At 40.5% G+C, this 16,350-nt stretch overlaps 1 protein-coding gene across 1 annotated transcript in view; it reads left to right on the top strand.

The window, feature by feature from the left end:
* Positions 1–299: 299 nt before the first annotated feature.
* Positions 300–16,350, top strand: part of LOC134208388 (uncharacterized) — a 79,962-nt gene continuing 63,911 nt past the window's right edge. The window contains exon 1 of the mRNA XM_062684375.1: positions 300–493. The gene's annotated coding sequence lies outside the window, so the exon portion shown is untranslated. The remainder of the gene's footprint in view (positions 494–16,350) is intronic.

The following is a 16,350-nucleotide window of genomic DNA, read 5'->3' as shown; positions in this document are numbered from 1 at the left end:
AAGACATAGAAGACAAAGAAGACAAAGAAGACAAAGAAGACAAAGAAGACAACTAAGATAAAGAATACGAAAAATATCACATATTTATTTTAACTCTTTACCCTTTTTACCTTTCTCCTCTTTCAATTAAACTCAGCAACTCTGCGAATCTCTGCCTATTTTCTCGCTGTTTCTCTCCGCAGAAGGAGACCCAAAGAACCTTGGTAGAAGGAACTAACTTCGGCAGAGCCTTCTGCGCCGTTGATGTTGACTCATTCCGACCGAACGTCGCGAACAGCAGAACAACATGGCTTAAGCGAAGGTGCTGTGCGCCGTCGCACACTCACGGCACTGCTCCAGCATTAGTATGTATATGATGTATAAAACCGACCGGCGTAAACTTTCGACAATTCATTTCACTTTCGCTCTCGTTGCAAGTCGGAGCTTTTCGGTTTCGTTTCGCGTGTGCGCGCGCACTTTTCATACGTGGTTTAACAGTGTCCTACGGTTTAAGGTAAGTCCTCCCAGGGTGTGAGCGTGTTCGCTGTGCTGATGCAGGACCCAGATGTGACCGAAGAAAACGACGTTCGATGTGCTGTGTTGAAGTGTCAATTGGTAAAAAGTGGTTGAAGATTGGGTCATCGCAGGGTGACATAAGCCCATTAGTGCAGCTCAATAGTGCAGCTGAGGTGCAATCCCAATAAGAAATTCAGTTCGATTATTCAATCTGGGGTTTTGTATATCACTGGGCTCGGAGAAAAGGTGCCCATCAGTGCCAATCAAGTGATAGGCCGTCCGTAAATATGTGAGAGAAACAGTGCGAAAGTTTAATGGCATCGCTGGTGGGTGGTTGCTTCGACAGATCGGTAACATATATGGACCATGTTTTTTTTTGCGCGGGTCGAATTCGGGTGAGTTGGTCGTGTGACGTGAGGTGTCTGGGTTGGACTGGAAGAGACACCGCCAGAGGCGGGATTACCAAAGAAAGAGAACAAAGAGTTCGCTCCTGCCCATGCTATCACCACCAGAGGGAAATGGCATGTGGACGATGATGGCATTGTTTTGTAACATTGCCGGGGTGAGGTGTTGGAGGTTCGCAAACTGCCAAAAAACTCTCCATTGGCGGGCTATGCGGGCGGTAGATGCTCATTTTGCGTATCTCGTAATGGGTTGGATTGGGATGAAACGAACTTTGTCGGCCTGTTTCAGTTGAATGGAATTTTATGTTGATTAAAAATACTTTCAAGCTCCCACAGCAAATTTAACTTTTTCATATACAACAAACCATTATATTTTCTCGTAAATGGGAAATGATTCTAGATATCCAAAAATGATTCTACAAAGTAACAATTCAAAAATGAATTCAATTCCTTTGAATAGCCCAACGTGGGGGGACTTGTTTTACCGGGAATCAAATTAGTTTTGAAACCGTATATTTGAAAAAAAAAAATGCGCGATGAATCGCTTTGCATTTATCATCTAATGAAGTCAAGGTGCTATTAACATTCAGAATAACTTCTCGTAGCACTGCCTGAATATCATAATGTTTTCTCAGCACAAGACTGGTAGAGGCTGGATGAAGGTAGTTGTTAATAAATAGGTACTTAACAATTCTAAATGCTTTTGTAACCCTCATATAAGTATTTTCGCATACATATGTCCGGACCTTTTCCATTATGAACTCAACAACACAATATCAATATTGTTCGAGTTATTTTTTAATTCGGTTGGTACTGGGGAATGAACTACGAAATACTTATTCGATTAATTCCTAACTTGAAAAACGGCTGTATCTGACTACTTTGAGATTAGCGGATTTTCAGTCTCTCAAAAATCGAAATGACACGTTGGTTTAGTTTCCTACGTTTCGGTCCTTGGTCTTGGCCTTCCTTAAGCATCTACAATTTTTATTGGACAATGAAGAAACTTCCTAAAACATGGTAAACATTTTTCATTAGAAAACCTACTTAAACGTGCACCATCTATCGTAAAGCACATAAAGCTCTGCGAATATTGTCGCTTTTATGGTTGTATCTTCCACCGTATGCATAATCGAGTTTCAGACATATATTTAGATGGTTTTTTTTAGGAAAAATTTACAAATTAACAAACAGGTACACCGAGTTTGAAAAATGAGCTCTGTGATTAGATCTAGAAAGGAAAATCACCAATACATGAACAAGCATGCATAATCCATCTAAATATTCATATATATCATAGATCAGGAAAAAAAATGAGAAATACTTCTTCAGAATCCTTTTTTTCTTGATTAATGACTTGTGAGGGGAGTCAGATTTTTTCTTTTGGAAAAGACCTTCAATTTTGATACACATAGTAAAGTTTACCGTTTTAAGGTGTTTTTTTCGTTTCGTTTCGCCAAAAATTGATTTGAGTTCTGTGCGTGATCTCTCGTGTTTCGGACAGCAGAACGATCGCGCGGTCGGTCGAATTATTGTGTTCTGCATTGCGCGGCCGGTAATAAAATTAATCAGTTCAGTGCGTGATCTCTCATGTTTCGGACAGCAGAACGATCGCGCGGTCAGCCGAATTATTGTGTTCTGCATTGCGCGGCCGGTAATAAAATTAATCAGCTCAGTGCGTGATCTCTCATGTTTCGGACAGCAGAACGATCGCGCGGTCAGCCGAATTATTGTGTTCTGCATTGCGCGGCCGGTAATAAAATTAATCAGCTCAGTGCGTGATCTCTCATGTTTCGGACAGCAGAACGATCGCGCGGTCAGCCGAATTATTGTGTTCTGCATTGCGCGGCCGGTAATAAAATTAATCAGTTCTGTGCGTGATCTCTCGTGTTTCGGACAGCAGAACGATCGCGCGGTCGGTCAAATTATTGTGTTCTGCATTGCGCGGCCGGTAATAAAATTAATCAGTTCAGTGCGTGATCTCTCATGTTTCGGACAGCAGAACGATCGCGCGGTCGGTCAAATTATTGTGTTCTGCATTGCGCGGCCGGTAATAAAATTAATCAGCTCAGTGCGTGATCTCTCATGTTTCGGACAGCAGAACGATCGCGCGGTCAGCCGAATTATTGTGTTCTGCATTGCGCGGCCGGTAATAAAATTAATCAGCTCAGTGCGTGATCTCTCTTGTTTCGAAGCGGGCTTGGTAGTCATATGGCTACTGCTTCTGCCTCATACGCAGGAGGTCATGGGTTCAATCCCAGGTCCGTCCCATTCTCCTACTTTTTATCTTTCTCTTTATTTCTTATGTTCTAGCAATCGCTAGAACTGGAAATGGACTTCCATACCGTTTCCATTACTATTCCTATACCTTCAACTTGAGTATTCTAACAGTAATCTGCTAGAATTGGAAATGAACTGTAGAGCTCGTTTCCTACATCCAATTAGAAATTCCATCAGTTACCTTCTCCTATCTATCACATTGGCAGCTCGTTAACCAAGACGGACCCCTGCCTCTCCAACCTAACCCAGAAATTCCAACAAATTCCGCATGAACTCGTGGCAAGTGCAGAGGTATATTCGGCTTGCAGTGGGCGAGTGATTGCATCATCATTTCCTCCCCCTTCCCTACATTGACTTGCATTCTGACGTGGCAGGCGCCAGTATGACCTAACAAATGAGATCACCAGTACTTGTACATTGAAGATGTGTGCTAGTCCCAAGCAAACATCTGTTGGTTCCCTGTGCAAGAACAGCTGATCTGGTCATAATGGAGTAGCAACTACGAGCAGTCAATCAAGCTCAAGCTCAAGCTCTAGCTCAAGCTCGTTTCGCCAAAAATTGATTTATTCTCTACTTAGTTTTCGAGTTATGCGCAAATTTCTGTTTCATTTGTATGGGAACCTCATTCGTTTTTCCAGCCATAGATTGAAAAAACGATTCAAAAGTTTTCAATGCATTTTGAGATAAATGATTTCATTGGTATCGTCGTCGTGGACAATGGTTCAGATGGGTGAGAGAATGAGTCACTGTTCCAACTATTTAGAATGGTAGAATGAGTGCAAAAAAACTATATTATAAGACACCTTCTTGATCGATTTTGTTATCCGACCTCCAGACTGTCGGTGAGAGTGATGACCCATTGTTATCCCCGATGACGATATATTTATTCAAAGCTCTGGATCAAGGGCCTTTTTTATGGATCATATTAATCCTTTTTTCAATTCGACGGAGAATCCTGTCACATTACGCCGATACAAATATTAAATTTATTTTATGTCCAACAGCTCTTGGAAAGTACGAGGGGGGGAGGAATAAAAAAACAAGGAAACGAAAGAAAGTCCAAATAATGTGATTATTTTACAGAAAATTTAGAAATTTTAATGAAAATTATGTTTAGAGAAAGAATTTGCAAATGTTCATATTCTTTCTCTAAACATCATTTTCCATTGAAATTTCTAACATATTTATACAGCAGAAAATTTGGTACAAACTTTACATAATTAAAAAAAATACTGGAACTTATTTCTGTAGTTTTTTTTTGCTTTTTAAAAGATAGCACCAAATTTTTTAAAATACTGCTATATAAGCTATTTTTAAGTCATGTATGAAATTCAAACTGGTTGAATAAAAAGGGGTAATGGTCAGATGTGCTTTAAAAATCACAGATGTGTTGTCTGAACATGGCTGTTTTATGAAGTTCTTGCATAGGTTCGGAATTTCAGACTTCTCGAGCTATAAGGAATACATAGGTGAAGTCTGAAGTAGAATCGGTGGAGCACGTCAGAGAGGATGCAATGGACGCTAAACTCACCCATGCACGGTGGTTGTTGCCTGGGCGCTCCCCGATTAGACGAAAATAACTCAATAATATCAAATGTTGATAATATAGCAAAATGAGATATGGATATGATTGATATAAGAGATAAAAGATCAGACGACAATATCAATATTTCGCACTGAAATATCATGAGGATATCAAGTTATACTATTTGTAATATGTGATCAATATCATGTGACATTAGTTTGTTCTTATCTATAGCATATCTTGAAATTTAAATGATATTCCAGTACAAATTATTGATATTGATGCCTGCTCTTTTATCGCCTATATCAATCAAGTCCATATCATGATTTGTTATTCTGTTCATGGCTTCTGCCCGATTTCTCAACCTCCACACGATCAGAGATGTCTTCTCATGTGGCTGGTAGCAGATATTCATTTACCTTACCCCAAGCATAGGTACGATAAACTGAAAACAACCTTGCTTTTCGAGAGAAATAGTTTTATTAAAAATAAACATTCTTCCAAACAAGTAATCTCTATTGCTTTGAAAAATAGCTAATCAGAGTTACACTATTCATTGGCTATACAGCACTGTGATTGGTTTTCTTCTCAGCACCTACGTACAGCACCTTCAGGGGTGCATAGGGCCAACGTAACTTTGGCACAAGTCTGATTCGTATCGACTTCGTTTACTTCTCTGTTACGGCTTCGTCGCCAAGAAATCCTCGGTAAACCTCTGCTGCGATGTCCTGCCGGATTCCTGTCCAGCGCTTGGTTGCAGATTTCGTTTCTGCTCTTACGTGGTGCGTGTTTAGCCTACGTTCATTCACACTGTGGAGTTCCTGTTGATATCGGGTTTCTGCTAACACGCACCAGGTCTCACTGGCGCATAACATCACCGATTTCACGTTACAGTTGCGTATTCGAAGTTTGCTACATTGCCTGACCCGATTGTTTCTCCATGTTCTATCCCAAGCAACACACATGTTGTCGAGAAGTAACAATAACTCATATGTAATTAAATTAAGTCACATTTGAGTTGCTGCAACCAAATCAGCGTGAGTTGTGCTACTCGGGATGTTGATCTTGGTCCGCCGCTCGTTGTTGGCTAGCTTTGGTTTTCGATCTTCTCCACTGTTTGCCCGGCTACCGCACAGTTGAAGTTGTTCACATCTAACGATTTGGTCTTGTTGACGTTGATGGGTGAGAGCGGACGGTCATTTTACTCTGCATGGTAGAACGTGTTGCGTTGATAAAGCAGTATCATCATCTGGGTTGAGGTCGTTCGATTGTCTATGGTGATGGGGAGCGGTCCATGATTCCAAGACAACATTTTCAAAATTACTTATCTGCTTTGGTAAACAAAGATTTGAACGTAGATAAGATGTATAGGATAGCACTCTCACGCAAACCAACACTATCAATAGGTAGGTGAAGGTTTCGGCTACCTGTTGATGGCGTTGGTTTGCGTCGAAATGCTATCAGATTCGTCAAATCAAAATTTGAATCTTTGTTTACAAAATCAGATAAGTCGTTTTGAAAATTTAGTCTTGATTTCGTCGATTACGATGGGCAACAGCAACAGAGATATAAAACATCCATCTTTGCCTCACTCTAGCGATTCCATTGTGCAGGACTCTGGATTTCGACAAGTCACGCCCCACAGTTTTTCGTGTTCCAGACGATCGCAGGCTTTTCCGTGGTCAATCAGTACTAAATAGAGTGGCTCTTGAAATACATTCACCTGCTCCAGGATGATGCAAAGCGTGACAAAATAGTTTTCACTTGATCGTCCGCGGCGGAATCCTGCTTGCTGCCGTCGGAGAATTGTCAGTCTTTCCCTATATCCGAATAAGTCGTCAAAACTTTGAGAAGTTGTTCTAAGTGGTCGAGCCAACGTTTCAACTGATCAGTTGTATCGGTGAGTGACTGACATATCGCGTCTTTCTCTGGTATCCACGGATTTATCTTTGCTCCAATCAGGCGTCGTAAAATATCGTAGAGGAGGTGGTTATCGCCGGTTGTTCCGGCTTTCCTCCCATCATCGGCCGGCAAGTCCACCCGCGCGGCTCATTTTTCTACTTCACTAGAGCCGCATTTTGTTGACAGGACTATTATTAGGCTGCTCTGGAAATGGATCAGCTGAAACTGGAGGAACATACTTGAGTCCGTTCTAAACGCAGCGCTGACATCGCGTTCGACAATCATCTTCTAATTGGCGAGATCAGACTACGCATTGCGACGGCACGGGCTACGAATCGATATAGACCGTCTAGAAGATACAGCTGTGAAGAGATTGTTCGTTGAAGAACGTGAAACTCGGGTAGTGGACATTCTGGAAAAGGGTAGCGTAGAAGAGAAGTGGGCGGCGAAGAATGCTTTTAACGCAACCGGCGACAACAAGAGTGTACGGCGTAGAGGAACGGGAAGAATCAGAGGAGTAAAGTACGAGTCCCGTCAACGGTATGTGTCTCTGTAAGTGGGAGTCGGGTGCTGCTGCAGACTGAACAGGCGTGCATGGGTGAACTCCCTGACCGATGAAGAAAGGATGGCTGCAGCAACAGGAGATTATTGCCTCAATTACTCATTGACCTGGACAGCTGAAATGTTGGTTCAAGCATTTCGAACAGTTTCTTCAAGTCTTAGCCAGTGTTCTTAAAAATGCAGCCATCCGAAGTATGAAATCTAAAGGGGCCCAAGGACGATCGGCTATCGACGGGCTGACACTTTGCAGTCTGTACGAATGTTGTAGCAACTATCATTCTGGAGCAGGTCAACAAGTTGGAAGTGTCCCTTTATTTGTTATTAATTGACTACGTAAGGGATCTTGGTGGGTGCGATTGGCCATGTACACCCAGTTCTTTTTTTACACGAGTGGGTTTTAGTTGATTAAGACCTCAAGCGTCAATGAAGCTATGAGTCCACCCCACGAAAAAAAAATCACAAAAAAATCAAAGTAAATGCGGGTGGTATTTAAAAAGCGGTGAAAATTCAGGTTTACCCGGAAATTAATGAATACCAACCGTGTAAAATAAATATTGGGTGTACCATACTTTGAGATGCTTTGGCAGTTCCCTAGTAGCACACATGTTCCACATAGGTTACAACAACTCATATGTGACCAGATGTAGTTGCTGTAACTATTTTTTTCTGGTTTGTGCTGCTTTGGCAGTTTATTGCAGTGGATCATCTAGACAACTCTGATTTGGCGAATGATCACGAAACGCTATATTAGTACCGTTGTAGCTTCTTTGCAGCGTCAGCATGACCAGGTGGTTGAGTATCAACGGGAACAGCCCATCAAACTTTTCAGTGGCCGGACGATCGGAAGATTTCAATATCTTGACAGTCTGATATCATCAGATGATGAAATTAAGATCTTTTTTTTATGAAGATTATCTATATGATTGAATTTTGCATCCAGAAATATATTCTTGGGGCTGAACGATTCACTTTTGCTAACCTTTAGTGGGACCTTTTAGTTCTTATTGAACTGTTGGGGACATCCGGTTACTGGGGAAGTTGGATTCAATCCTTAGAAAATCCAAGGAAAGTCCGTTCGCTTCCGATAAGGGATTTCCACCTGGATTATATTTTGATGCCCTGATGTTCTGGACAAAATTTCAGCCAAATCGGTCAACGTTTGGGCAGTGCTAAACTCGTTTGAAGTTTATATGGAAAAATGTATGCAGAAACATTCAAAAACAGTAATTTGCAGTTGAACTGCACAATTTACGATCAAGAAGCATGATACTTATTCAGTTCTTGTAGAATTAAATACAGAATGATATGCTGAAAACCGCGAGAAGATTAGAGTTTATTAGGCAAAGATATGTATTAGCATTTTACTGGAGTGTTGTATGGGTGAATTTATTTCTTTTCAAAGGTAAAAGAAACGAAATTTGCCCAAACCCCACTTCAGAGAAATGCTAATAACTTAGCCGAACAAACTCTAATCTTCTTTGCGGTTTTCTGCATAACATTCTGTATTAAATTCTTCAAGATCTGAATGAGTATCATAGTTCATCATCGTAAGTTGTGCCGTCCAACTGCAATTCACTGTTTTAGGATATTTCTGCATACTTTTTTGCATATAAACTTCCAACGAGCTTAGCACTGCTCAAACGTTGACCGATTTGGCTGAAATTTTGTCCAGAGCATCAGGGCATCAAATAGAGTCGAATAAGAGGGCGGCCCATCAAAAAAATTGAAAAAAGTTTTTCCATACTAATTTGAGCCACCCTACTCTGGATCTTTGGGAAGCAACAGGGGGCTGCTAAACTGGCCGCTTCATCGGCAAGGGCATCCTAAATGCTGATGGGGATGCCATAATTGGTTGGCGGAATTTCGTACAGAGAGCACCTGCATATAAAATGTACAAACGAATTTGGGACCTCGCAGGCAGAAGAATGTGTGGGACAGTCGTGTGGGCTCGGTTAGGAGTCTAGAAACGAGTCGCTGCGAGATGGAGCTGTTTATATTGAAAATAGGGGAGTTTCAAATCCTTGCTCCATGTCAGTGGGGTGTCAAGCCATTTGGCCGAATGCCGTTTGGCCAAATAGTTTTGAAAAATTGACCTCAGATTACGAGTAGTGAAGAGTGATAAATAAAAAGTGAGTGATGAGAAGAAGGAAGTGAGAAGTGAGAAACGAGAAGTGAAAAGTGGAAAAAAGAAAAATGAACTGAGAACTGAGAACAAAGAAATTCTTTCTTCTTTCTTCGTCCTTCTTTCTTCGTCTTTCTTTCTCCTACTTCCTTATTTGATCTTCTTTCTTTCGCCCTGCTTCCTTCTTCTTTCTTCCTTCTTCTTTTTTTCCTGCTTCCTTCTTCCTACTTCCTTCATCCTTATTTCTTCTCTCTTCTTCCTTCTTTCTCCTTCTTTCTTCCTTTTTCCTTATTCTTTCTTCCTTCTTCCATCCTTTCTCTTTCTTCCTACTTTCTTATTCTTCCTTTTTTTCTTGGTTATCCTTCCTCCTTTCTTCTTTCTTCTTCATTCTCCCTTCTTCTTTCTTCTTTCTATTCTATTTCTTCCTTCTTTCTTGTTATTTTTCCTTCGTCTTTTTTGCTTCTTCCTTTTTCCTTATTACTTCATCCTTTTTACTTCTTTCTTTTTCCTTAATCCTTCTTCCTACTTCCTGCATCCTTTTACTTTTTTTCTTCTTCCTTCTTCCCTCTTCCTTCTTCCCTTTTCCTTCTTTCTTCTGCCTCCTTCCTTGTTTCACTTTCCTCCTTCCATTTTTCTCTGATTACTCCTTATTCTCATCTCTTGCTTCGTATTGCTGGCTACTCGGTATCTCACTTATCACTTCTCACCTACCACATATCACTTCTTATCAATAACTTCACACTACTCATTTCTAATTTGTCACTTCTCACTTCTTGTTTCCTTCTACACACTTCGTACATCTCACATCTCACTTCACATATAATCCACTATTCGGACAATCGGCATCCGGCCAAATGGCGTTCGACCAAATGGCATTTCCAGCCAAATGACATTCGGCCAAATGACCATAAACCGCCAGTGGACCTGATCACTGGCTTCGTAGTGAGTAGATGCATTCTTCTGAATTTTAAGCGAAAATTCTTCATTGGCTATTCCGTAAATGCCCTGTTCATTGCCTAACCCTACACGGAAGAAATAAACTACCCAATAGTGAGTTCAATTCACCCAACCTCGAACATCCGTACGGGAAGCCAAAATTGAGTAAATGGGGTCGAAGTAGTTTACCTTTACTCCCATGTTAAAAAAGTACCCAACGGAAAATTTATTCACCCAACTGGAAGTTTAATTCACTCAATTTTAAGTTCAGGCAATAAACTCAGAGTTGGCTTCCGGTATTGAACTGGTGTCGTTGGATTGTTTCGTTTTTTTGTTTTTGACAACAGAAGAAAGAGTGGTAGAAAGAGAAGAGAAAAAATAACTCAAAAGCTAGTTAAAAAAAAACTCAACGCTGGGTACTTTTGTTCTTCCGTGTAGGTAAAAGTGTTTATTCTGCACTATTATCTTCGAGGTGATTCTGTATTTTGAGAGAACTTACATCCCACTTACCATTTCTCACTTTTTACGTCTTGAGTCCTACATCTCAAGTCTCATTCGGTATAATGACTTATCAGCCTAATGGGCTTCGGCCTTACGATCTTCGGTCAAATGACTGGAGGACTGGATTTAAAGTCGGTTATTTATTTCTTTATTATTCTTACTCCTATCTTCTTCTTCCTCCATCTTTTTTATTCGTCCTTCTTCCTTCTTCATTCTTCTTTAGTCCTTCTTCCTTCTTCTTGCTTCGTCTTCTTCCTTCTCTTTACCTTTTACCTACTTCCTTTTTCCTCCTTCTTTCAACCTTCTTCCTCGATCCTCTTTCTTTCTTCCTTCTTCCTTCGTTCTCTTACGTTTTCTTTCATCCTTCTCCCTTCTCCTATCTTCCTTTTTTCTCGTTTCCTTCTTCCTCCTTCTTTCTTCCTGTTTCATTCTACCTTCCTTTTTTCCTTTTTTCTTCTTCGTACTTCCTCCTTTATTTTTTCCCTCTTTATTTGTTATTCTTTCTATTACGTTCTTCCTTTTTTCTTCTTCATTTTTCGTTTTTGCCTTTCTCGTATTTTTGGTCTTCTTTCTACCTTTTCCCTTCTTTCTTCTTTTTTCTCTTACTTTTCACTACTCACTTCTACCTTCTTCCCTTTTCTTTTCTCTGTCTTCTTTTTTTCTTCCTATTCCTTACTTGCCTTCTTTCTCACTTCTCTATTCTTATTTGACTTTTTACTTCTCACGTTTCACTTTTCACTTTTCAATTTTCAATTCTCACTTTTCACTTTTCATTGCATTTCCTACTTCTAATCTTTTGCTTTTCTTTTTGACTATTATTGGCTCTTTCAGTTTTATAAAGCAGCTAAAACGTTGGTGCGTCTATTTTCCGACGTTTCGGTGTATATTTCACCTTCTTCAGGGATTTAGAGGCTAAGTTTCCTAAATCCCTGAAGAAGGTGAAATACACACCGAAATGTCGGAAAATAGAAGCAACAACGTTTTAGCTGCTTTATAAGACTGAAAGAGCACAATAGTCGAACGCATTCCATCAAAACCTTTGCTTCTTACTTTGTTAATACCAACCACATTAACCACAAGCAGAATATCTTCGACATAGACAAAGATAAAAATGCTTGCAGGCAGCTCTCAAAAAACTCCAGTGGAGGGAAAAAGTCACAGACAGGAAAGATCTTTGTTGAACACCACATACGCAGCTTTTGTTTTTGCAGCTCGGTTAAAAATGCGCACAGCCGTGCGCAGCAAAGTAAAAAAACTGATATTCCGGCGAAAATGACACTTGTTAGCTGATTTTCGGTAAATTATTTACTGATTTTCAGCAACCTTGACAGAAATCTCAGCAAAAACATGTTTGCTGGGACTCAGCCGTGCGAATTACGGTAAAAGTTCAACAAATTCCTGAGATCCCGGTAAAAAAAAGTGTACAGTCTCTCAAGGTATGACCTAGATCCGAGTTGCCAATTAGCACTCGGATCGACAGGATGGAGCGAAAGTTGCATATGAAAGTCAGAATGTGCCCAGTGAAACCCCACTCAGCTAGCTGCTAAAACATTGGGGGGTCCAGGTGTAGTTGAACGCCATCGAGATGTCCAGGGAGACAAAGTCCCCGCAAGTTTCCTTTCGTCGAAGGCGCTCTGGATCATATCCATTAGGCCGACAAAATAACAGTTTCTTTCAAAACCAGGGCGAAATGCGTGCTTCAGGATTCCGGGCCTCACATTTCGGAGCTGGAAATTTCCCATAGACGATTGACCTCTCAACCACTCTCAACCAAAGACTCAGCCTGAAGCTGAAGAAGTCCCGAATGGGAATCTGATTTTGCCGAAACGGAATCACAATGCTACTTCTCCAATTGTCCGAAAAAGCTTAGTGGTCCCAAATTCGGATAATGAAGCTTATGGAGAGTGTTTTACCTGAGAGGGGAAACGCTTCAGCATTGTGTACCCAACCTCATCAGGCTCCGGGGGTTTTCCGTTGCTCTTATAGCTAGAACAAATGTGAAATTTGCGAACGAGAAAACCTCGTCAAGAACAGCTGGTTGATGATCCTGGAGCATCCAAGCATCTTGCAATTTCAAGTTTTTGATTGATTACCCTGTTTAAGTCCAGGGTAAATTCGTCTATGGAGATCATTGTCGCAGAATACTCAATGAGGGCGTTGGCGACTTTAATTGAACGAATCATGGAACTTCCCCTATTGCTTACTCTAGGCGCCTCTAATAGTGAGTGCTCGGATGGGCTTTCTTTTCGAGTCTTTTCAGACCAACATCTTACAATTCTGCTTACATTTTTGCTTACAATACAGTTTTGCAGGATTCTATACAAATAAAATGATAGCTTTTTATACAGATACTAATACTACTAATACTAATTCAGAATTATAAGTCTTACTAATATAGATCCGCCAAAACTTCATGCAGATTTTGTAAAGTTCGAATAGAGAACAGTATTAAAATCTGTCATCTGTTGGTTAAGTGTAGTGCTTCCAATCAGTACCGTCAAAACACTGTCGTGGATGCTTGGTAACAGAGAGAGGGAAGTCTTGAGCAGCCTCGAGATAGCCACATTTGTCCTAAAAATATAAATAAATATGACTCTGGGAGACTCTAAAATGATGCATGGGTCATTGGTCCATATGTACACCAATATATTCGATGAGATCTGCCCTACGTTTGGGTAAGAATCATGCGCTTTTAGAATTCCAAAGTATCTATCTCAAGTTGAATGAGAATTGTGTTAAACAAATGCGATAAATGGTGGTATATCATAAGCTGGCAGAAGCAATCTATTATTTTAAGCCAGGTTCAAACCTGGCCAAACCTCTAGGTTTGGTAAACAACGTAAAAATAGGTTTATTACCCATTTATCATCCCCTTTCTTATGATGATACAAATCATCTTTATTTAGTTTGAATTTTCAATGACCCGCTGCTGGCCCCCGTACCAAAAAGCCTCTATCTATGAGCCCCCTTATAGTGAAGGTATCATAAAAGTGGAGAACAAAAACAAAAAAAAAACATACCTATGCTAAAATGGTGTTGTTGATGAAAACAAATCGAAAGCTGAAACAACCAAGGGATCTCCAGTGGAATCTCGGTTTCTTTGGAGGGATCCCAGATAAGAGAAACAATAAAAAAATGACCAACTTTTCAACAACTTTGTGCAACATCGAGATCCGTATCATCAACCTTCCTACTTCACCCACTTTCAATCCTACGTCCGCATCTTTAAGACAATTTTGTATTTGTATTTTTTTTAACTTATTGGTTTCTAAGATTATGTTCTGAATAATGTTGCTATAGAATTAATAATTTAAGCAAATCATCAGATCAAAGCTGCTTCGCAACAGCAATCGTCTCGAGACATTTTTTTCTCATGCTCTCTTATAAATAGATTCCCTTTGCGTTCATCGAAAAAACACTTCCCAAACTTTTTTTTTCGAATTAATAAAAACTCGATTCTTGATCCGATTTTTGAATCGAATTTATTTTAATCATATCCACTCAATCACATATCATTGTCATAAAACTTTGCAATACCTGTCATTGACACATGACGACGTACGTCAATTCCGTTAAGCGGAAGATAATATTTTTCCTTGCGGAACCTTAGCTCCCTTGATGTCAAGAAAAAACAGAAGGAAAGTGAAATGTTCACCCCCATCATGTTAGAAACTGCCACGTCGTGCAAATTCTTTGTAGGGTAATCGATCTTAGTTTAATTCTTGCGATGGATAGAATTACCGGGCCATATTTTATTATGAATTTACTTTTTCTAAAAAGCTTTCAATTGCGATTCGGTTGGTTTCAAATGTGAAGAGTTTATTTAAATACATTTTGAATTTGATGAATCCGTAGTCCAGAGCTGAAAGTTGACTCTTCTGAAAGCTCTACACTGAAAGCTGAAAATGTTTCTCACCGGAAAAAGGTTCAGAACCGAATCGTCACTTCATTGCCACTCTGTGTATCGATTGTTTTATTTTCCCCGCAACCGGAAGCTGACATCTAACCCTACAATCGGAAGCTACAATCCTACCGAGAAATCACATCCCTTCGTCGAATATTCACACACTTCCGTCGTAAGGTGAAACCATTCCGCATGGTGTACCACAAACAAAGCATCGCTTCATGATTGGCGTGCGCCCATGTTGGAAATCCTAATCCGTTTGATATTTTCTCGCACATAATCGGATTTTCCGCCGACAATTCGATACAATTTTCGGTTGTGTCACAAATCATGATTGTCGCCAGCCACGCGATGTAACCGAATCTGCATTTCATTAAGGTGCCCTAAGCTCTGTTTGAGCCCAATAACGCTCGCACCTATCTCAAATGATTTAGAAGCGGAATCGGAAGTTCAATAACTGCAGATACATAAAACGCGAGCCCACAAAATTCTGTAAGTATCCGCCGCTGGCTGCTTGGTCAGCCGGTGCGTGGAAACACGGTGAGGAGGATCGCCTAAATGAAATTAATTTCCACCGACCACGCGACGCGCGTGCTTTCCAGTCAACCAGCAGCCTAGGGCCAGATGGGAGCAGCAGGTCGGTTCGGTCGGTCAGTGGGATTTATTCGGTGTGTGTGCGGCAAAAAGTAAACGAATGTGGCCTGGACTGTGCAAACAGGGCGCGTGGGGTGATGGCAGGTCTTGCCACCTGGCGCCCTGTGCTCGAAATCCAATGGAAGCAACCTTGCATTGCCAACGCGATGGAGTAAAGGGATTTGAAATTAAACATTTGACGGTTACAACTGCTGTCACCCTACCGTATGGCGTGCCGTGATCTACGTGTTTCGGTGCTTTTAGAAAACTTGGTTGGGGGTGGTGTTGAACGTGAACCGTGGATCGGGGCCTCATGTTTTGATAATAATGTTAAGGCTATCATCATTATTTTTGTTCACGATGATGTGTTAACCGAAATCGTGCCAATCAAGGTTGACCAGTCGATCGATTTATTTAGTGGGCGACAATGAGGGAGAGGTTAGCGCCATTGTTTGAATAAACGTGATGTAAAATTGTAATGAAATTGCCAATTTAATCTAATCCATTATACCTTTGATTGCATATTTCTTTGTATGAAACGTCATAGGACTTTATCAAGTGAATGAAGTTGTGTAACTATTATAGAAATATGCGCCGTCATTGATGTTTTTTTTTTCATTTCCCCAAAATACCGTTGCAGATTTGTTTCTCCAACAGATCATTTCTATTTATTGTAGGTTCAAATCACGAATAGATTGTGTATTTAGAAGCTTTTCAATAGTAGTTCAGCACTCAATGTTCCATCAGAATGTAGAGTGACATGAATTCCAATTCTGTATAACGTAGGCGAAGCAGACCAGCATATTTTATCCAAGATCCACTTGACTTGATTGATTTGACAACTTATTAAAACAGATAATCGATAGCCATTCCCTACTGTCTTAACGCTTGCAACCGACGCCCGTGGACTACCCACTCTATTTACTTTATGGCGAAAGTGATTCGTCATCGAGCATCGCCGTTAAAATAGTCGTAAATAATACTCTTTTGTAACTCACCGTGCTCGGTGTTCGAGTTACTTCACCGGGCATACATTTCTCAATTCGAACATTTCAATAACATCAGCTCTGCTGGTGATGCTCCAGTG

The sequence above is a fragment of the Armigeres subalbatus genome, chromosome 1 (assembly GCF_024139115.2).
Source record: "Armigeres subalbatus isolate Guangzhou_Male chromosome 1, GZ_Asu_2, whole genome shotgun sequence".
NCBI lineage: Eukaryota > Metazoa > Arthropoda > Insecta > Diptera > Culicidae > Armigeres > Armigeres subalbatus.
Note: the sequence above shows the minus strand (reverse complement) of the source record. Positions and strands in the feature narration are given on the sequence as shown.